The sequence below is a fragment of the Pleurodeles waltl genome, chromosome 10, assembly GCF_031143425.1.
Source record: "Pleurodeles waltl isolate 20211129_DDA chromosome 10, aPleWal1.hap1.20221129, whole genome shotgun sequence".
NCBI classification, from domain to species: domain Eukaryota; kingdom Metazoa; phylum Chordata; class Amphibia; order Caudata; family Salamandridae; genus Pleurodeles; species Pleurodeles waltl.
In genome coordinates, this window is record NC_090449.1 from 425605644 (window position 1) to 425627137 (window position 21494).

The 21494-nt window shown below is 52.4% G+C and overlaps 1 protein-coding gene across 3 annotated transcripts in view; it reads left to right on the forward strand.

The window, feature by feature from the left end:
* The window catches only part of WDR90 (WD repeat domain 90), a 1338149-nt gene that overhangs the window by 1137228 nt on the left and 179427 nt on the right, over positions 1-21494 (forward strand). The gene's annotated exons all lie outside the window — the stretch shown is intronic.

Consider the following 21494-nt stretch of genomic DNA (forward strand, 5'->3'; position numbering starts at 1 on the left):
CAGCCTAAGATCCAGACTATTCTGGACTGGGCAGCTCCAAAAACCCAGACTCAAGTCAGGGCATTCCTTGGCTTGACTGGGTACTACAGGAGGTTTGTGAAGGGATATGGATCGATAGTGACACCCCTCACAGAACTTACCTCCAAGAAAATGCCCAAGAAGGTAAACTGGACTGTAGAATGCCAACAGGCCTTTGACACCCTGAAACAAGCAATGTGCACAGCACCAGTTCTCAAAGCTCCGGATTACTCCAAGCAGTTCATTGTGCAGACTGATTCCTCTGAACATATGGGATAGGGGCAGTTTTGTCCCAAACAAATGATGATGGCCTTGACCAGCCTGTTGCTTTCATTAGGAGGAGGTTACTCCCCAGGGAGCAGCGTTGGAGTGCCATTGAGAGAGAGGCCTTGGCTGTGGTTTGGTCCCTGAAGAAGATGAGACCATACCTCTTTGGTACTCACTTTGTAGTTCAGACTGACCACAGACCTCTCAGATGGCTAATGCAAATGAAAGGTGAAAATCCAAAACTGTTGAGGTGGTCCATCTCCCTACAGGGAATGGACTTTATAGTGGAACACAGACCTGGGACTGCCCATGCCAATGCAGATGGCCTTTCCAGGTTCTTCCACTTAGAAAATGAAGACTCTCTTGGGAAAGGTTAGTCTCATCCTCTTTCGTTTGGGGGGGGGGTGTAAGGAAATGCCTCCTTGGCATGGTTACCCCCTCACTTTTTGCCTTTGCTGATGCCAAGTTATGATTTGAAAGTGTGCTGAGGCCTGCTAACCAGGCCCCAGCACCAGTGTTCTTTCCCTAACCTGTACTTTTGTTTCCACAATTGGCACACCCTGGCATTCAGGTAAGTCCCTTGTAACTGGTACCCCTGGTACCAAGGGCCCTGATGCCAGGGAAGGTCTCTATGGGCTGCAGCATGTCTTATGCCACCCTAGGGACCCCTCACTCAGCGCAGACACACTGCTTGCCAGCTTGTGTGTGCTAGTGGGGATAAAAAGACTAAGTCGACATGGCACTCCCCTCAGTGTGCCATGCCAACCTCACACTGCCTACAGGTATAGATAAGTCACCCCTCTAGCAGGCCTTACAGCCCTAAGGCAGGGTGCACTATACTATAGGTGAGGGCATAAGTGCATGAGCTCTATGCCCCTACAGTGTCTAAGCAAAACCTTAGACATTGTAAGTGCAGGGTAGCCATAAGAGTATATGGTCTGGGAGTCTGTCATGCACGAACTCCACAGCACCATAATGGCTACACTGAAAACTGTGAAGTTTGGTATCAAACTTCTCAGCACAATAAATGCACACTGATGCCAGTGTGCATTTTATTGTAAGATACACCGTAGAGGGCACCTTAGAGGTGCCCCCTGAAACCTTAACCAACTACCCGTGTAGGCTCACTAGTTTTAGCGGTCTGCCACACACCAGACATGTTGCTGGCCACATGGAGAGAGTGCCTTTGTCACTCTGTGGCTAGTAACAAAGCCTGTACTGGGTGGAGATGCTTCTCACCTCCCCCTGCAGGAACTGTAACACCTGGCGGTGAGCCTCAAAGGCTCACCCCCTTTGTTACAGCACCCCAGGGCACTCCAGCTAGTGGAGTTGCCCGCCCCCTCCGGCCACTGCCCCACTTTTGGCGGCAAGGCCGGAGGAGATAATGAGAAAAACAAGGAGGAGTCACTAGCCAGTCAGGACAGCCCCCAGGGTGTCCTGAGCTGAGGTGACTCTGACTTTAGAAATCCTCCATCTTGCAGATGGAGGATTCCCCCAATAGGGATAGGAATGTGCCCCCATCCCCTCAGGAAGGAGGCACAAAGAGGGTGTAGCCACTCTCAAGGCTAGTAGCCATTGGCTACTAACCCCCAGACCTAAACACACCCCTAAATTGAGTATTTAGGGGCTCCCAGAACACAGCAAGATAGATTCCTGCAACCTAAGGCGAAGAAGGACTGCTGAGCTGAAAAACCTGCAGAGAAGACTGAGACACCAACTGCTTTGGTCCCAGCTTTACCGGCCTGTCTCCCCACTTCTAAAGACACTGCTCCAGCGACGCGTTACCAGGGTCCAGCAACCTCTGAAGCCTCAGAGGGCTACCCTGCATCTAGAAGGACCAAGAACTCCCGAGTACAGTGGCTCTGTTCCACGAAGACTGCAACTTTGCAACAAAGAAGCAACTTTGAAACAACACACGTTTCCCGCCGGAAGCATGAGACTTTGCACTCTGCACCCGACGCCCCCGGCTCGACTTGTGGAGAACAAACACCACAGGGAGGACTCCCCGGCGACTGCGAGACCGTGAGTAGCTAGAGTTGACCCCCTGAGCCCCCACAGCAACACCTGCAGAGGGAATCCCGAGGCTCCACCTGACCGCGACTGCCTGCTTTAAAGACCCGACACCTGGTAAAGGCACTGCATCTGCAGCCCCCAGGACTTGAAGGATCTGACCTCCAGTGCAGGAGCGACCCCCAGGTGGCCCTCTCCCTTGCCCAGGTGGTGGCTACCCCGAGGAGCCCCCCCCCCCCTTGCCTGCCTGCATCACTGAAGAGACCCCTTGGTCTCCCATTAAAACCTATTGCGAACCCGACTCTTGTTTGCACACTGCACCCGTCCGTCCCCGTGCCGCTGAGGGTGTACTTTTTGTGTGGACTTGTGTCCCCACCGGTGCCCTACAAAACCCCCCTGGTCTGCCCTTCGAAGACGCGGGTACTTACCTGCTGGCAGACTGGAACTGGGGCACCCCCTTCTCCATTGAAGCCTACTCGTTTTGGGCACCACTTTGACCTCTGCACCTGACTGGCCCTGAGCTGCTGGTGTGGTAACTTTGGGGTTGCCCTGAACCCCCAACGGTGGGCTACCTTGGACCCAATTGTGAACCCCGTAGGCGGTTTACTTAACTGCAAAACTAACAAACACTTACCTCCCCCAGGAACTGTTGAAAATTGCACTGTATCTAGTTTTAAAATAGCTATATGTCATTTATGTAAAAACTGTATATGCTATTTTGCTAATTTAAAGTTCCTAAAGTTCCTAAGTGAAGTACCTTTCATTTAAAGCATTACTTGTAAATCTTGAACCTGTGGTTCATAAAATAAACTAAGAAAATATATTTTTCTATACAAAAACCTATTGGCCTGGAAATTTGAAATAGTGCATACAGAGCCAACTTCCTACAATCACCTTTTGCACTTACAACAGGAAGTACAGGCTCTTTTGGCTAAAAGAGCCATTGAGAGGTGCGTACATCAGAAGTAGGTCGTGGTTGCTATTCCCGCTATTTTCTGGTGCCAAAAGAATATGGATGACTTTGTCCTATTCCAATTACTTCATGAAAAGGAAAAGTACAAAGTGATCACTCTGACTTAAGGCCTGTGTGTTCTGGATCCTGCAGACTGATAGTAGCGTTGAACTTGCAGGACTTATATTTCCATATTGCTGTCCTGCCAGTCCAAAGGTGTGACCTGCAGTTCATGGTGGATCACAAGCATTTCCACTTTGTTTTGCGCCTTTTGGGCCTTGCTAGCACCCCTCAGGTGTTCACAAAAGTGATGACTGTGGTCGCAGCCCACCTGCAGAGGTAAGTGATTCCAGTCTTTCCATGCATCACTGACTGGCTGCTGATGGGGGATCACTTCAGACACTTGTCACCCACCTCCAGACTACAGAGGACCTCTTGCATTTTCCTGTGTTCTCTATCAATGCACCTGACTCTCTCAAAGACATTCTCTTTTATCTGACTAATTCTAGACACTGTGCAGTTTTGCACGTATCCTTCAGAGCGGGAAGTCCAGGATATTCAGTCTACGATGCTGATGTTCAGTCTCTGTCCTGTATTTCGTTGAAACTTATTCTGAGGCTGCTGTGCCTCATGGCCTCCTGCATCCTGCTGATAAAGCATGTCAGTTGGCATATGTGGGCTCTGCAGTGGGACTTCAAGTTCCAGTTGAGTCAGCATTAGGGGAATCTATCCGACCTGGTCCAGATATTGAAAGAAACTGCAAATGGCCTGCAGTGGTAACGAATGAACCACAATTGGTTCAGCAGCAGACCCCTCTCCCTTCCCCACCCAGAACTCAGAGTGGTCACAGATTTGTCACTCCTGGGTTGGGACAGCCACCTGGGAGAGGTGGAGATCAGAAGTCTGGTCTCCGGCATAGTCTGAGCTCCACATCAACCTATTGGAGTTGAGAAAGATACACTTGGCCTTGAAAGCCCTATTTCCTTCCATCAAGGGTAGGCAGGTGTTCACAAACCACACTATTGTCATGTTGGATCCACCACAACCTGAATTTCTGGTGCCAACAGCCACGCCACATCAGATCGAAGAGTTTTGTGCAGCTATGCTCTGGATGTTTTGGATCCCTGTTGACTTTCTCTGGTTAACTTCGGGCCACAAGCAGCCGAGAGGCCTTACATCTAGAGTTCGTCCTTGGTGCCAGTTGGACCCTTCAAGCCTGTCTGGCCTCCCACTCCAGTCCTGACCCACTTCCGGCACCATGAGCTATGCCAGCTCTGGGCACTTTGACTCCGATGCCGACTCCATTGGTGTCAGAGTAGATTGTGATATTTCTTTCTGATGCCAAATTGAGGCCGGTCCAGCCTCGACTAAAGTTGCCCCCCGATGCTGCCCGAGGTACCACTCCCCCACTTGAATTACCAAGGGCGAATGCATATTCTGCATTCCCATGTCAGTATGAACTCAGACAGCAAATGTGACTCGGGTAATGACTTTGCTCAGCCCTGTTAGGGAGATTATTGGTACAATGACTTACAGTGGTCTCAATACCTCCTCAGAAAAAGGGTTACTCACACTCCTTGGACTGTCACAGAGGAATCAGATTCCTACACTGTGGTAATGTGTAAGAAGCTGCTGAAGTGCTTGACCTCCAGTTCTCTACCTTTTGAGGTTAAAACAAGTATCTGATAGAGACTTCTAGTTGCAGATTCCTTACCTTAGAATTTTCCCCCAGGCGTCAGACTGGATCCGGAGATTTTTTTCTTCGAGCAATACCCTTGCGTGTCGGTTGGTGGGGTCGGTCAACTCCGCAGGCATCGTAGGCATTGTGGTCGCCGTGATGATGTCGGGAGTAGTACATAGACGCCTCCCTCGCGCAGTGACGCCAGTTCTTTTCTTTCTCCGCCACGCGTTGATCCGAGAGAGAGCTACCCTCGGCTATTTTTTGGCTGAATTCAACCATTTTGTCAATATTGTTTTGGTGCGACCTGGGGTGTGTCAAGGATGTCCCCGAAGACCACGTTCAAGCCATGCGAGGACTGCCACGCATGATGTCGGTAACAGACCCCTCATCGTGTCTGTCTGTGGTGCCTCAAGCGCGACCACGACCCGAAGTCGTGCTCAGAGTGCCGAGTGATGCATCCGAAGGCTTTGAGGGAGCGGTCCCTAAAGCTGATGGCGGCCCGGTACTCAACTCCGCGTAGGTCCCGATCTCGCTTGAGAGGGAGGTCTCGAGATCGGTCGCGGTGCCACCACCACTCGTCTTCTTCGAAATCTTCAGATCAAGGTAAGAAGAAGAAGAAGTCGAAGAGACCCATCACTCTCCGACTTTACCCCGTCGATCGGTCGACACGACGCAGGACGAGCGTCAACAAACTAGGCTTCCGTCCTCGGAGCCTATGTCTGGGTCGGCTCCGCGCTTCCCCGAGTTTCCAGGAGCTGGAGCGACCCCCGCCCAACTCAGAGTTCTACGAGGCCATGCGCTTAATCTTCGGGCGTGCGGACCCCGATGCAGCACCTTCGGGCCCCAGGGGCTTGGCTGAGGGGCTTTCGGGTTCCGTGCCAGCAGCTTCGGCCCCGGCCACCAAGGTCGCCTCCGGATCCATGCGCTGATCCGCACCGACGTCGGTCGCACAGTCGAGACCTTCCCCGGCACTGGGTCGCTTAGTGACGCTCACGACGTCGGTAGTGCCCACTATCGACGTCGACCTGATTCTCATTCCTGAGGAGTTGGAGCGGCGTCGGCCGACGCCGCCATTGGCTTCGGTGGGCCCAATTTGCCCGAGGTCGGATTCTGACCCATTTTCCTATGGGTACGAATACGGGGAGGAATTGGAGGGGTCCCTGGACCCTTATGAATACCAGGAAGACCCTAGTATGGACTGGTGTAGGAAGTTGGCTCTGTATATACTTTTTCAAAGTAAGAAATAGTGTGCACAGAGTCCAAGGGTTCCCCTTAGAAGTAAGATAGTGGCAAAAAGAGATAATTCTAATGCTCTATTTTGTGGTAGTGTGGTCGAGCAGTAGGCTTATTAGAGGGTAGTGTTAAGCATTTGTTGTACACACACAGGCAATAACTGAGGAACACACACTCAAAGACAATTCCAGGCCAATAGGTTTTTATGTAGAAAAATATATATTAGTTTATTTTAAGAACCACAGGTTCAAGATTTACAAACAATACTTTAAATGAAAGGTATTTCACTCCGGTATCTTAGGAACTTTGAATCATCACAATAGCATGTACAGTTTTGGCAAAAACGGCAATGAGCTATTTTTAAAATGGACACTGTACAAAAATCAACAGTTCCTGGGGGAGGTAAGTATTTGTTAGGTTCACAGGTAAGTAAAGCACTTACAGGGTTCAAAGTTGGGTCCAAAGTAGCCCACCGTTGGGGGGTTCAAGGCAACCCCAAAGTTATCACACCAGCAGCTCAGGGCTTGTCAGGTGCAGAGGTCAAAGTGGTGCCCAAAACACATAGGCTTCAATGAAATAGGGGTGCTCCGGTTCCAGTCTGCGAGCAGGTAAGTACCTGCGACTTCGGAGGGCAGGCCAGGGGGGTTTTGTAGGGCACCAGGGGGGACACAAGTAGGCACAGAAGGTACACCCTCAGCGGGACAGGGGCGGCCGGGTGCAGAGTGCAAACAGGCGTCTGGTTTGCAAGAGGATTCAATGGGAGACCCAGGGGTCTTTTCAGCGATGCAGGAAAGGGGGGGGGGGCTCCTCGGGGTAGCCACCACCTGGGCTAGGAAGAGGGCCGTCTGGGGGTCGCTCCTGCTCTGTAGTTAGGTTCCTTCAGGTCCTGGGCGCTGCGGGTGCAGTGTGTTTTCCAGGCGTCTGGTTCCTTGAAGCAGGCAGTCGCTTTCAGGGGGAGCCTCTGGATTTCCTCTGCCGGCGTCGCTGTGGGGGCTCATGGGGGTCAACTCTGGCTACTCACGGGCTCGCAGTCGCTGGTGAGTCCTCCCTATAGAGTTAGTTTTCCGCAGGTCGAGCCAGGGGAGTCGGGTGCAGAGTGGAAAGTCTCACGCTTCCGGCAGGAAATGTGTGATCTTTAAAAGTTGCTTCTTTGTTGCAAAGTTGCAGTTTCTGTGGAACAGGGTCGCTGTCCTCGGGAGCTTCTTGGTCCTTTTAGATGCAGGGTAGGCCTCTGAGGCTTCAGAGGTCGCTGGACCCTGGGGGACACGTCGCTGTTGCAGTTTTTCTTGAAGTGGGGAGACAGGCCGGTAGGGCTGGGGCCAAAGCAGTTGGTGTCTCTGTCTTCTCTGCAGGGCTTCAGGTCAGCAGTCCTTCGTCTTCAGGTAGCAGGAATCTAGTTTCCTAGGTTCTGGGGAGCCCCTAAATACTGAATTTAGGGGTGTGTTTAGGTCTGGGAGGGCAGTAGCCAATGGCTACTGTCCTTGAGGGTGGCTACACTCTCTTTGTGCCTCCTCCCTGAGGGGAGGGGGGCACATCCCTATTCCTATTGGGGGAATCCTCCAAAATCAAGATGGAGGATTTCTAAAGGCAAGGGTCACATCAGCTCAGTACACCTTAGGGGCTGCCCTGACTGGTGGGTGACTCCTCCTTGTTTTTCTCATTAGCTCCCCTGGACTTGCAGCCAAAAGTTGGGGCTGTGTCCAGGGGGCGGAGCTGGAGTGCCGTGGGGCATTGTAACACGAAGCCTGAGCCTTAGAGGCTCACTGCTAGGTGTTAAAGTTCCTGCAGGGGGGAGGTGTGAAGCACCTCCACCCAGAGCAGGCTTTTGTTTCTGTCCTCAGAGAGCACAAAGGCCCTCACCACATGGGGTCAGACACTCATCTCTCAGCAGCAGGCTGGCACAGACCAGTCAGTCCTGCACTGAACAATTGGGTAAAATACAGGGGACATCTCCAAGATGCCTTCTGTGTGCATTTTTTAATAAATCCAACACTGGCATCAGTGTGGGTTTATTATTCTGAGACGTTTTATACCAAACTTCCCAGTATTCAGTGTAGCCATTATGGAGCTGTGGAGTTTGTTTTTGACAAGCTCCCAGACCATATACTTAATATGGCCACAACTGTACTTACAATGTCTAAGAAAAGACTTAGACACTGTAGGGGCATATTGCTCATGCAGCTATGCCCTCACCTGTGGTATAGTGCACCCTGCCTTAGGGCTGTAAGATCTGCTAGAGGGGTGACTTACCTATGCCACAGCCAGTATTTTGTGTGCATGGCATCCTGAGGGGGATGCCATGTTGACTTTGCCTTTTTCTCCCCACCAAGACACACAATCTGCAATGGCAGTGTGCATGTGTTAGGTGAGAGGTCCTTAAAGGTGGCACAACACATGCTGCAGCCCTTAGAGACCTTACCTGGTCACAGGACCCTTGGTACCACTGGTACCTTTTACAAGGGACTTATCTGTGTGCCAGGGGTGTGCCAATTGTGGAAACAATGCTACATTTTAGGTGAAAGAACACTGGTGCTGGTGCCTGGTTAGCAGGGTCCCAGCACACATCTCAGTGAAGTCAGTATCAGGCAAAAAGTGGGGGGTAACTGCAACAGGGAGCCATTTCCTTACAACTGGGCACAGGACTTGGGCGAGGCCAGTGGTCTTGATACTTCTCCTCACTCTGGCATGCTATTTCCTCCTACCGTGGCTACAGTGGAGGAAGCTACCTATGGTATGGTGGTTAGTAGGGCGGCTGAGGTCCTTGGCCTTGAGCTACCTACTGTCGAAGTCAGGTCTAACCTCCTGACGGAGGTTTATCAACCTGGGGCTTCTACATCTGAACCCCTTCTCCCATTTAATGAAGCCCTCACTGACGTCCTTTTGGGTACATGGTCCAAACCCAACACAGGGGCTCCTGTAAACAGGACGATCGCTCGCCACCATCGGCCTGCGCCGAACGACCCGAAGTTCCTGTCCCAACATCCTATGCCTGAGAGTCTTGTTATCCAGGCGTCCTCTTATTCTGGTGCGTTCCCTTCCGCACCCCCGGATAGGGAATCCAAAAGGCTGGAACAATTTGGTAAGAAGTTATTTTCTTCCTCCAGCCTTGTGCTGCGGTCCGTGAACACCGTATGCCTTTTGGGCTGTTATTCCCACTCCCTGTGGGATACGGTTGTGCAAGTCCTGCAGCAGATACCGGAAGAAGCCTGTGATTTGTCTCCCACGCAGTCAAAGATGGGGGTGACGCGGCGAAGTTCACCATCCGTTGTGGGCTGGATACGACCGACTGTCTGGGCAGATCGGTTGTTAAGACAGTGGCCTTACGGCGCCATGACTGGTTACGTACTTCTGGTTTCTCGGGGTATGTCCAACAGTCACTCATGGACATGCCCTTTGATGGCACCCGTATGTTCGGGGACAGAGTGGACTCGGCCTTGGCGAGGTTCAAGGAGTCCAGGGCTATGGCTCGGTCCCTTGGCCTTTCTGACGCCACACGCCCCCCACAGTCCGCTTTTCATCCCTTTCGTGGCCACGGAAGGGGTGCCCTGTCATGTCCTCAACCCAGCCACCGGGCCATGCACGCTGGACAGCATATGCGGTGCCGGGGGCGCGGAATCCCACGTGGTCGTGGATCAGGGAACCAGCGGTCTGTCCATTCCACCCCCGCAGCAGCCTCCAAACCTTCTTTAGTCCGTCACCTCACTCCCGCCCAGTAGGTGGCAGAATCCGCCATCACCTGCCCCACTGGGAACATATCACCACGGACGGGTGGGTTTTTGCAAATCATTCGGAAGGGCTACTCCCGCCCTTTCGAATCTGCACCACCACATATGCCACCATCCTTCCATCCCCTTTCGGAGGATCATTTGGTGCTTCTCTGCCAGGAAGTTGCAGCTCTCTTAGCCAAGGGAGCTATAGAAAGGGTCCCTGTGCCAGAAGTAGGTTGTGGTTGTTACTCCCACTACTTTCTGATACCAAAGAAGGACAAAGGCTTGCGCCCTATCTTAGATCTTCGGGACCTGAACTACTTCCTCAAGAAGGAGAAGCTCAAAATGCTCACCCTGGCTCAGGTTCTGTCTGCCTTAGACCCAGAAGACTGGATGGTAGCGTTGGACTTGCAGGACGCTTATTTCCACATCCCCATCCTGCCTGTCCACAGACGTTACCTACGATTTGTGGTAGGTCATGAGCACTTTCAGTTTACCGTGCTCCCTTTCGGCCTTACCAGTGCCCCTCGGGTGTTCACAAAAGTGATGGCGGTGGTTGCAGCTCATCTGCGCAATTAAGGGTCTCAGTCTTCCCCTACCTAGACGACTGGCTGTTGAAGGTGCCTTAACCCAAGAAAGTGGTCTCACACCTCCAGACTACGGCAAACCTCCTGCACCAGCTGGGGTCCACTATCATCGTGCCGAAGTCACACCTGACTCCCTCTCAGACGCTCCCTTTCATCGGGGCAGTTCTGGACACAGTGCGGTTTCGGGCTTATCCTCCCCAAAAGCGAGTCCAAGACATTCAGGCCATAATTCTGATCTTTCAGCCTTGGTCTTGGGTTTTGGTGAGACAGACTCTGAAGCTGCTGGGCCTCTTGGCCTCCTGCATCCTGCTAGTAGCACATGCCAGGTGGCATATGCGGGCTCTGCCGTGGGACTTGATGTTCCACTGGGCGCAGCATCAGGGGAATCTCTCCGACATGGTCCAGATCTCGGAGGGGACTGCAAAAGACCTGCAGTGGTGGCTTTCGAACCCCAATTGGGTCAATGGCAGATCCCTCTCCCTTCCCCAACCAGATCTCTCAATAGTGACAGATGCATCGCTTCTGGGTTGGGGCGGCCACATGGGAGAGGCGGAGATCAGAGGCCTCTGGCCTCCGGCGGAGTCGGGACTCCACATCAGCATGCTGGAGCTACGAGTGATGAGACTTGCGTTGAAAGCATTCCTTCCCTCTCTCAAAGGGAAAGTGCAGGTGTTCACGGACAACACTACCGCCATGTGGTACTCCAACAAACCAGGCGGGGTAGGATCCTGGACCCTATGTCAGGAGGCACTACGCCTCTGGACATGGCTGGGGCATTAGGACATTACCCTGATGGTTCAACATCTGGTGGGCTCGCTCAACGCCAGAGCAGACGAACTCAGCTGCCGACGCACTGTCGATCACGAATGGCGTCTCCATCCGTAGGTGGCGCAAGGTCTCTTTCTCAAGTGGGGAGAGCCTTGGTTAGATCTGTTCGCCTCCTCAGAGAACGCGCAATGTCAGCTATTTTGCGCGTTGGAGTTTCCAAGGCGGCACTCGCTCGGAGACGCTTTTCGTCTCGAGTGGAACTCCGGCCTCCTTTATGCCTTCCCGCCTATCCCTCTTCTGCCCAGAGCTCTCCAGTAGATCAAGAGCGACCGGTCCCAAGTTATATTGGTGGCTCCGGACTGGGCTCGAAGAGTGTGGTATCCCGAGCTACTGAGCATGTCCATCGATCCTCCACTCAGACTGCCTCTTGGGCCGGATCTTCTGTCGCACCAGCAGGGGGCGGTCCTCCACCTGAACCTGTCCAACCTCCGCCTTCATGCGTGGAGATTGAGCGGCAACAGTTGCCGGCATTTGCCCTTCCACCCGAAGTCTGCAATGTTATCTTGGCAGCCAGGCGTCCCTCGACTAAAACTGTACATGCCTGTCGTTGGAATAAATTTGAGGCATGGTGCACCAACAAATCTGTTGACCCCCTATCTGCCCCTCTTTCAGAGGTTCTTCTATTCATTCTTTCCTTAGCCCAGCAGGGCTCGGCATTGCCACCCTTAAGGGGTATCTGTCTGCCATTTCTTCCCTTCTTGGGCTTCCTGATCAGCCCTCACTCTTTAAATCTCCTCTTGTGAGTAGGTTCTTAAAGGGGCCCACCCACTTATTTCCTCCCATTCCCTTCATCATGCCTCAGTGGGATCATAGGGGGTCATTCTGACCCTGACGGGCGGCGGAGGCCGCCCGCCAGAGTTCCCCCCTCCGAAATACCGCTCCGCGGTCGAAAGACCGCGGAGGGTATTCTAATTTTTCCCTGGGTTGGCGGGCGGTCGCCAAAAGACCGCCCGCCAGCCCAGGGAAAAACTCCCTTCCCACGAGGATGCCGGCTCGTAATCGAGCCGGCGGAGTGGGAAGGTGCGACGGGTGCTGTTGCACCCGTCGCGTATTTCACTGTCTGCCAAGCAGACAGTGAAATACTTGTAGGGGCCCTCTTACGGGGGCCCCTGCAGTGCCCATGCCAGTGGCATGGGCACTGCAGGGGCCCCCAGGGGCCCGCGACCCCCCCTACCGCCATCCGGTTCCCGGTGGGCGGACCGCCGGGAACTGGATGGCGGTAGGGGGGGTCGGAATCCCCTCGGTGGCGCAGCAAGCTGCGCCGCCTTGGAGGATTCCAACGGGCAGTGGTAAACCGGCGGGAGACCGCCGGTTTACCCTTTCTGACCGCGGCTGAACCGCCGCGGTCAGAATGCCCTCGGGAGCACCGCCAGCCTGTTGGCGGTGCTCCCGTGGTCGGTGGCCCTGGCGGCCACCGGCCGCCAGGGTCAGAATGACCCCCTTAATCTTGTGCTTACTTTCTTGATGTGTACTCCCTTTGAGCCTATGCATAATTGTCCCTCACGGCTCCTCACATTCAAAACTGTCTTTCTTATCGCCATTACCTCTGCTCGCAGGGTGAGTGAGCTTCAGGCCCTTTCTTCAAAGCCTCCGTACTTGTCCATTCACCCCAGCAAAGTGGTGTTACGCTCTAGAGCTTCCTTCCTTCCTAAGGTGGTTACACAGTTTTATGTAGGCCAGTCCACCACTTTGCCTCCCTTCTACGCACCCCCACATCCTTCCCATGAGGAGGAGAGACTCCACCGTCTGGACCCAAAAAAAGCATTGGTGTTCTATCTCAGTCGTACTAAAGATTTCCGGGTGGATGATCAACTCTTTGTTGGCTGTGTGGGTGCGGAGAAAGGGAAGGCGGTGCAGAAACGTACCATCTCTCGATGGGTGCTTCTTTGCATCAAAATGTGCTGCGCTTTGGTGAAAAAGCAACCTCCTGACGGCTTGCGGGCTCATTCTGCCAAGGCCACTGCTGTATCCACTGCGTTAGCACACGTAGTTCCTATCCTGGATATCTGTCAGGCAGCTACATGGGCGTCTCTGCACACGTTTGCTAAGCATTACTGCCTGGACAGTCAGGTCAGTCGGGACGGCTACTTTGGTCGTCCGGTCCTGCAGGACTTTCTAGTACCACAGAGGATGGCATTGCTGGGGTATCTATTCTAAGGTAAGGAATCTGCAACTAGAAGTCTCTATCAGATGTACACGTTACTTATCTTTGGTAACAAAATATCTGGTAGAGACATATTCCAGTTGCAGATTCCATACCGCCCACCCATCCTCCCCGCTTGCAAATTGATTTCTAGGGACAGGGATTCCCCCCTTTCAGGTCCTTAGCTCTGGCGCACCAATATCAGTGTTCTTAGCGGCTCTGCGCTCTGGCGTGGAAAGTCGTAAAAAGAAACTGACATCACTGCACGAGGGCGGCATCTATGTACTACTCTCGATGTCATCACTGCGACTACGACGCCTGCGGAGTCGGCCGACGCCACCTACCGACATGCAAGGGTATTGCTTGAAGGAAAAACCTCCGGATCCAGTGTGACGCCTGGGGGAAAATTCTAAGGTAAGGAATCTGCAACTAGAATATGTCTCTACCAGATATTTCGTTACCGAAGGTAAGTAACTTGTACGCTTTGACAGAAATCCCTCCAACGAGGACAACCATCGTCTGAGCCCCTTCTTCCATTTAATGAGGCACAGAAAGATACTTTACCTGGGCCAAACTGTGTTCCGGCATGCCAGTCAGTTGACTACTTGCCTGTGCCATCGCCCTGCTCCAGGCTACCCTACTTTTCTCTTGCATCACCCTTCCCACAAAGGTCTAGTGGCACAGCCTCCACGAGCAGGTATAAGCCCAACACCTCTGCCACTCCCCCCGACAGGGAATATAAGCGTTTGGAAACATTTGGGAAACTAGTGTCGTCCTTGACCAGTTTGGCACTCTTTCGGTTAATGCTGGTTGCTTGTTAGGAGGTGTAAGGAAATGCCTCCTTGGCATGGTTACCCCCTGACTTTTTGCCTTTGCTGATGCCAAGTTATGATTTGAAAGTGTGCTGAGGCCTGCTAACCAGGCCCCAGCACCAGTGTTTTATCCCTAACCTGTACCTTTGTCTCCACAATTGGCACACCCTGGCACCCAGGTAAGTTCCTTGTAACTGGTACCCCTGGTACCAAGGGCCCTGATGCCAGGGAAGGTCTCTAAGGGCTGCAGCATGTCTTATGCCACCCTAGAGACCCCTCTCTCAACACAGACACATTGCTTGCCAGCTTGTGTGTGCTGGTGGGGAGAAAATGACAGTCAACATGGCACTCCCCTCAGGGTGCCATGCCAACCTCACACTGCCTATGGCATAGATAAGTCATCCCCGAGCAGGCCTTACAGCCCTAATGCAGGGTGCACTATACCATAGGTGAGGGCATAAGTGCATGAGCACTATGCCCCTACAGTGTCTAAACAAAACCTTAGACATTGTAAGTGCAGGGTAGCCATAAGAGTATATGGCCAGGGAGTCTGTCATACACGAACTCCACAGCACCATAATGGCTACACTGAAAACTGGGAAGTTTGGTATCAAACTTCTCAGCACAATAAATGCACACTGATGCCAGTGTACATTTTGTTGTGAAATACACCCCAGAGGGCATCTTAAAGATGCCCCCTGAAAACATACCCGACTTCCAGTGTGGGCTAACTAGTTTTGCCAGCCTGCCACACACCAGATGTGTTGCTGGCCACATGGTGAGAGTGCCTTTGTCACTCTGTGGCTAGTAACAAAGCCTGTACTGGGTGGAGGTGCTTCTCACCTCCCCCTGCAGGAACTGTAACACCTGGCGGTGAGCCTCAAAGTCTCACCCCCTTTATTACAGCACCCCAGGGCACTTCAGCTAGTGGAGATGCCCACCCCCTCCGGCCACTGCCACACTTTTGGCGGCAAGGCCGGAGGAGATAATGAGAAAAACAAGGAGGAGTCACTGGCCAGTCAGGACAACTCCTAAGGTGTCCTGAGCTGAGGTGACTCTGACTTTTAGAAATCCTCCATCTTGCAGATGGAGGAGTCCCCCAATAGGATTAGGGATATGCCCCCCTCCCCTCAGGGAGGAGGCACAAAGAGGGTGTAGCCACCCTCACGGCTAGTAGCCATTGGCTACTAACCCCCCAGACCTAAACACAACCCTAAATTGAGTATTTAGGGGCTCCCAGAACCTAGCAAGATAGATTCCTGCAACCTGAAGACGAAGAAGGACTGCAGACCTGAAAGCCCTGCAGAGAAGACGGAGACACCAAACTGCTTTGGCCCCAGCCCTACCGCCTGTCTCCCCACTTCAAGAAAAACTGCACCAGCGACGCGTCCCCCAGGGTCCAGCGACCTCTGAAGCCTCAGAGGACTACCCTGCATCTAAAAGGACCAAGAACTCCCGAGGACAGCGGCTCTGCTCCAAAGAAGAAACAACTTTGCAACAAAGAAACAACTTTAAAAGGACTCCACGTTTCCCGCCGGAAGCGTGAGACTTTGCACTCTGCACCCGACGCCCCCGGCTCGACCTGCGGAGAAACAACACTACAGGGAGGACTCCCCGGCAACTGCGACCCTGTGAGTAGCCAGAGTTGACCTCCCTGACACCACCCCCCGTCCCCCGCCCCCCCCCCCCCCCCAGCGACGCCTGCAGAGGGAATCCGGAGGCTCCCCCTGACCGCGACTGCCTGCTTCAAAGAACCTGACGCCTGGTAAAGACACTGCACCAGCAGCCCCCAGGACCTGAAGGATCCGACCTCCAGTGCAGAAGCGACCCCCAGGTGGCCCTCTCCCTTGCCCAGGTGGTGGCTACCCCGAGGAGCCCTCCCCTTGCCTGCCTGCTTCGCTGAAGAGACCCCAGGGTTTCCCATTGAAACCAATTGCAAACCCGATGTCTGTTTGCACTCTGCACCCGGCCGCCCGTGCCGCTGAGGGTGTACTTTTTGTGCTGACTTGTGTCCCCCCTGGTGCCCTACAAAACCCCCCTGGTCTGCCCTCCGAAGACACGGTTACCTACCTGCTGGCAGACTGGAACCGGGGCACCCCCTTCTCCATTGAAGCCTATGCGTTTTGGGCACCACTTTGACCTCTTCACCTGACCGGCCCTGAGTTGCTGGTGTGGTAACTTTGGGGTTGCCCTGAACCCCCAATGGTGGGCTACCTTGGACCCAACTTTGAACCCTGTAGGTGGTTTACTTACCTGCAAAACTAATCTATACTTACTTCCCCCAGGAACTGTTGAAAATTGCACTGTCTAGTTTTAAAATAGCTTATTGCCATTTTTGTGAAAACTGTACATGCTATTTTGCTGATTCAAAGTTCCTAAGATACCTGAGTGAAATACCTTTCATTTAAAGTATTGTTTGTAAATCTTGAACCTGTGGTTCTTAAAATAAACTAAGAAAATATATTTTTCTATATAAAAACCTATTGGTCTGGAGTAAGTCTTTGAGTGTGTGTTCCTCATTTATTGCCTGTGTGTGTACAACAAATGCCTTACACTACCCTCTGATAAGCCTACTGCTCGACCACACTACCACAAAATAGAGCATTAGAATTATCTCTTTTTGCCACTATCTTACCTCTAAGGGGAACCCTTGGACTCTGTGCACACTATTTCTTACTTTGAAATAGTACATACAGAGCCAACTTCCTACAGAAGGCTATTCCTACTTCCTTTAGGACTGTGTGACACAAGTCCTCCCTAGGGGTGCCAGAAGATTTCAGATCTGATCTCTGTCAGGCAATTCAAGACAGTTGTGGTTCTGCCAAGTTCACTATTCGTTGTTCCTCACATCCGCAACAGTTCTACCACTTCTTTTGTGGATTTGGTTGAGGCGTCTCATGCCATCAGCCTGTCCAGCTTCAAGAAGGAACCCAGCAGTTTCACAGTCGAGGCCATGGTACTGACCCCCTCCCCCAACAGCCAAGGTCATCGGGCTGTTCAGCCTACCCACCCTTCTGCAGCCCCATCTGCCAAACCTCCTTAGCATGCCTTTATAGGAACACTGCTACCCAGTGGGAGGCAGAATCCACCAATTCTTCCTAGGTTGGCAGGCAGTAACATAAGACAGGTGGGTTCTACAGATCATTCACAAGATATACACCTTATCTTTTCTCTTTTCCCCACCACAATTTCCACCATCCCCCCCAGCGACTGACTGAGGACCAGCTCACCATTTTGCGGCAGACAGTAAAAGTCTTTTTGGCCAAAGAGATTTTTGAGAGGGTGCTAGCACCAAAATTAGGATGCAGTTGTTATTCTCGCCACTTTCTGCTGCGCAAGAAAGATGGAGACCTGCCGCCTATTTTAGATCTGCACCCATTCAATGCTTTCTGCTGGAAGGAAAAATTGAAAATGCTCATCTTGGCCCAGGTACTGTCTGTCATAGAGCCTGGAGACTGGATGGTGGAATTGGAACAGCAGGAAGTCTGTTTCCATATACCCTTCCTGGTGGCCCACTGGCACAGTCTGCAAATTGGAAAGGGACAGGTGCACCTTTAGTTTGTGGTGCTTCCCTTTAGTCTCGCAAGTGCCTCTGGGGTGTTCACAAAAGTGATGGGGTGGCAGCACACTTTCGGAGGTCAGATGTTCCAGTCTTTACCTACCTCGCCTCGAAGTTGGCCTTTCCCCTGAGAGTTGTCAGCCACATCGAGACTATGGCAAACCTCCTGTCGTCCTTGGGGTTCACTATCACCATGCCAAGTCACACCTGGCCCTCTCTCAGATGCTCCCTTAAATCTGAGTCATTCTGGACAAGGTTTGGTTTCAGGCCTTTTTCTCTAGCAAAGAAAGCCCAGGACATTCAGGCTATGATCTCAATCTTTAAGCTTCAATCTTGGATTTCAGTGAGGTTGACTCTGAGGTTACTGCTGCTGATGGCTGCCTACATCCTGCAAGTTGAGCATGCCAGGTGGCATAAGTGGGCTCTGCAGTGGGATCTGAAGACTGAGTGGGGCCGCCATCATGGGGACCCCTCTGATTATGTTAACATTTCAGAGGGGAGTGGTGGAAGACCTGCAGTGGTGGTTGATGAAAATCGATTGGATCAGCAGCAGATCCCTCTCTCTTCCTCACCCAGATCTAACAGTGGTGATCAATGCATTGCGTCTGGCATGAGGATGCTATCTGGGAAAGGTGGAGATTAGAGGCCTGTGGTATCCAACAGAGTCCCAGCTCCACAGCAACCTTCTGGAGCTGAGGGCCATCAGCTTGGCTCCAAAACCCTTCCTTTCATCTATCAAGGGGAGGCTGGCCTAGGTATATGTAGGAAGTTGGCTCTGTATGTACTATTTCAAAGTAAGAAATAGCATGCACAGAGTCCAAGGGTTCCCCTTAGAGGTAAGATAGTGGCAAAAAGAGATAATTCTAATGCTCTATTTTGTGGTAGTGTGGTCGAGTAGTAGGCTTATCAGAGGGTAGTGTTAAGCATTTGTTGTACACACACAGGCAATAACTGAGGAACACACACTCAGAGACAATTCCAGGCCAATAGGTTTTTGTATAGAAAAATATATTTTCTTAGTTGATTTTAAGAACCACAGGTTCAAGATTTACAAACAATACTTTAAATGAAAGGTACTTCACTTAGGAACTTTAGGAACTTTGAATTAGCAAAATAGCATATACAGTTTTCACACAAATGGCATATAGCTATTTTAAAACTAGACACAGTACAATGTTCAACAGTTCCTGGGGGAGGTAAGTGTTTGTTAGTTTTTGCAGGTAAGTAAACCACCTATGGGGTTCAAAGTTGGGTCCAAGGTAGCCCACCATTGGGGGTTCAGGGCAACCCCAAAGTTACCACACCAGCAGCTCAGGGTCGATAAGGTGCAGAGGTCAAAGTGGTGCCCAAAACGCTTAGGCTTCAATGGCGAAGGGGGTGCGCCGGTTCCAGTCTGCCAGCAGGTAAGTACCCGCGTCTTCGGAGGGCAGACCAGGGGGGTTTTGTAGGGCACCGGGGGGGACACAGGTCAGCACAAAAAGTACACCCTCAGCGGCACGGGGGCGGCCGGGTGCAATGTGCAAACAAGCGTCGGGTTCGCAATAGGTTTCAATGGGAGACCAAGGGGTCTCTTCAGCGATGCACGCAAGGGGGGGGGGCTCCTTAGGGTAGCCACCTCCTGCACTGGAGGTCGGATCCTTCAGGTCCTGGGGGCTGCGGGTGCAGTGTCTTTACCAGGTGTCGGGTCTTTGAAGCAGGCAGTCACGGTCAGGGGGAGCCTCGGGATTCCCTCTGCAGGCGTCGCTGTGCGGGCTCAGGGGGGTCAACCCTGGCTACTCACGGTCTCGTAGTCGCTGGGGAGTCCTGCCTGTGGTGTTTGTTCTCCACAAGTCGAGCCAGGGGTGTCGGGTGCAGAGTGCAAAGTCTCACGCTTCCGGCGGGAAACGTGTGTTGTTTCAAAGTTGCTTCTTTGTTGCAAAGTTGCAGTCTTTGTGGAGCAGAGCCGCTGTCCTCAGGAGTTCTTGGTCCTTCTAGATGCAGGGCAGTCCTCTGAGGCTTCAGAGGTCGCTGGTCCCTGTGGAACGCGTTGCTGGAGCAGTGTCTTTAGAAGTGGGGAGACAGGCCGGTAGAGCTGGGGCCAAAGCAGTTGGTGTCTCTGTCTTCTCTGCAGGTTTTTCAGCTCAGCAGTCCTTCTTCGTCTTAGGTTGCAGGAATCTATCTTGCTGTGTTCTGGGAGCACCTAAATACTGAATTTAGGGGTGTGTTTAGGTCCAGGGGGGTTAGTAGCCAATGGCTACTAGCCCTGGGGTGGCTACACCCTCTTTGTGCCTCCTCCCTGAGGGGAGGGGGGCACATTCCTATCCCTTTTGGGGGAATCCTCCATCTGCAAGATGGAGGATTTCTAAAAGTCAGTCACCTCAGCTCAGGACACCTTAGGGGCTGTCCTGACTGGCCAGTGACTCCTCCTTGTTTTTCTCATTATCTCCTCCGGCCTTGCTGCCAAAAGTGGGGCCGTGGCCGGAGGGGGCGGGCAACTCCACTAGCTGGAGTGCCCTGGGGTGCTGTAACAAAGGGGGTGAGCCTTTGAGGCTCACCGCCAGGTGTTACAGTTCCTGCAGGTGGAAGTGAGAAGCATCTCCACCAAGTACAAGCTTTGTTACTAGCCACAGAGTGACAAAGGCACTCTCCCCATGTGGCCAGCAACATGTCTGGTGTGTGGCAGGCTGCTAAAACTAGTCAGCCCACACTGGTAGTCGGTTAAGGTTTCAGGGGGCACCTCTAAGGTGCCTTCTGGGGTGTATGTTAGAATAAAATGTACACTGGCATCAGTGAGAATTTATTGTGCTGAGAAGTTTGATACCAAACTTCACAGTTTTCAGTGTTGCCATTATGGTGCTGTGGAGTTCGTGCATGACAGACTCCCAGACCATATACTCTTATGGCTACCCTGCACTTACAATGTCTAAGGTTTTGCTTAGACACTGTAGGGGCATAGTGCTCATGCACTTATGCCCTCACCTATGGTATAGTGCACCCTGCCTTAGGGCTGTAAGGCCTGCTAGAGGGGTGACTTATCTATACCTGTAGGCAGTGTGATATTGGCATGGCACCCTGATGGGAGTGCCATGTCGACTTAGTCTTTTTATCCCCACTAGCACACACAAGCTGGTAAGCAGTGTGTCTGTGCTGAGTGAGGGGTCCCCAGGGTGGCATAAGACATGCTGCAGCCCTTAGAGACCTTCCCTGGCATCAGGGCCCATGGTACCAGAGGTACCAGTTACAAGGGACTTATCTGGATGCCAGGGTGTGCCAATTGTGGAAATAAAAGTACAGGTTAGGGAAAGAACACTGGTGCTGGGGCCTGATTAGCAGGCCTCAGTACACTTTCAAATCATAACTTGGCATCAGCAAAGGCAAAAAGTCAGGGGGTAACCATGCCAAGGAGGCATTTCGTTACAGTGTATTATTGCAACAAACATGGCGGGGACGTAGGCCCTGTGCCAGGAGGTGCTGCCCCTCTGAAAAGGGCTAGACCGCAAAGGTATTTTCCTGGTGGCGAATCACCTGGCAGGCTCTTATAACACTGGGGAAGATGAACTCAGGTGTTGGAGCCTAGGGGGTCATGAGTAACAATTAAACCCAGAGGTGGCGCAATACCTCTTATCCCTCTTCTTTTAGGATCCAGTTAGACACCTGAAGAATATTCAAAAGGTGAGGAATCTGCAGCTAGATAGTCTCTACCAGAAAGAGCGTTATG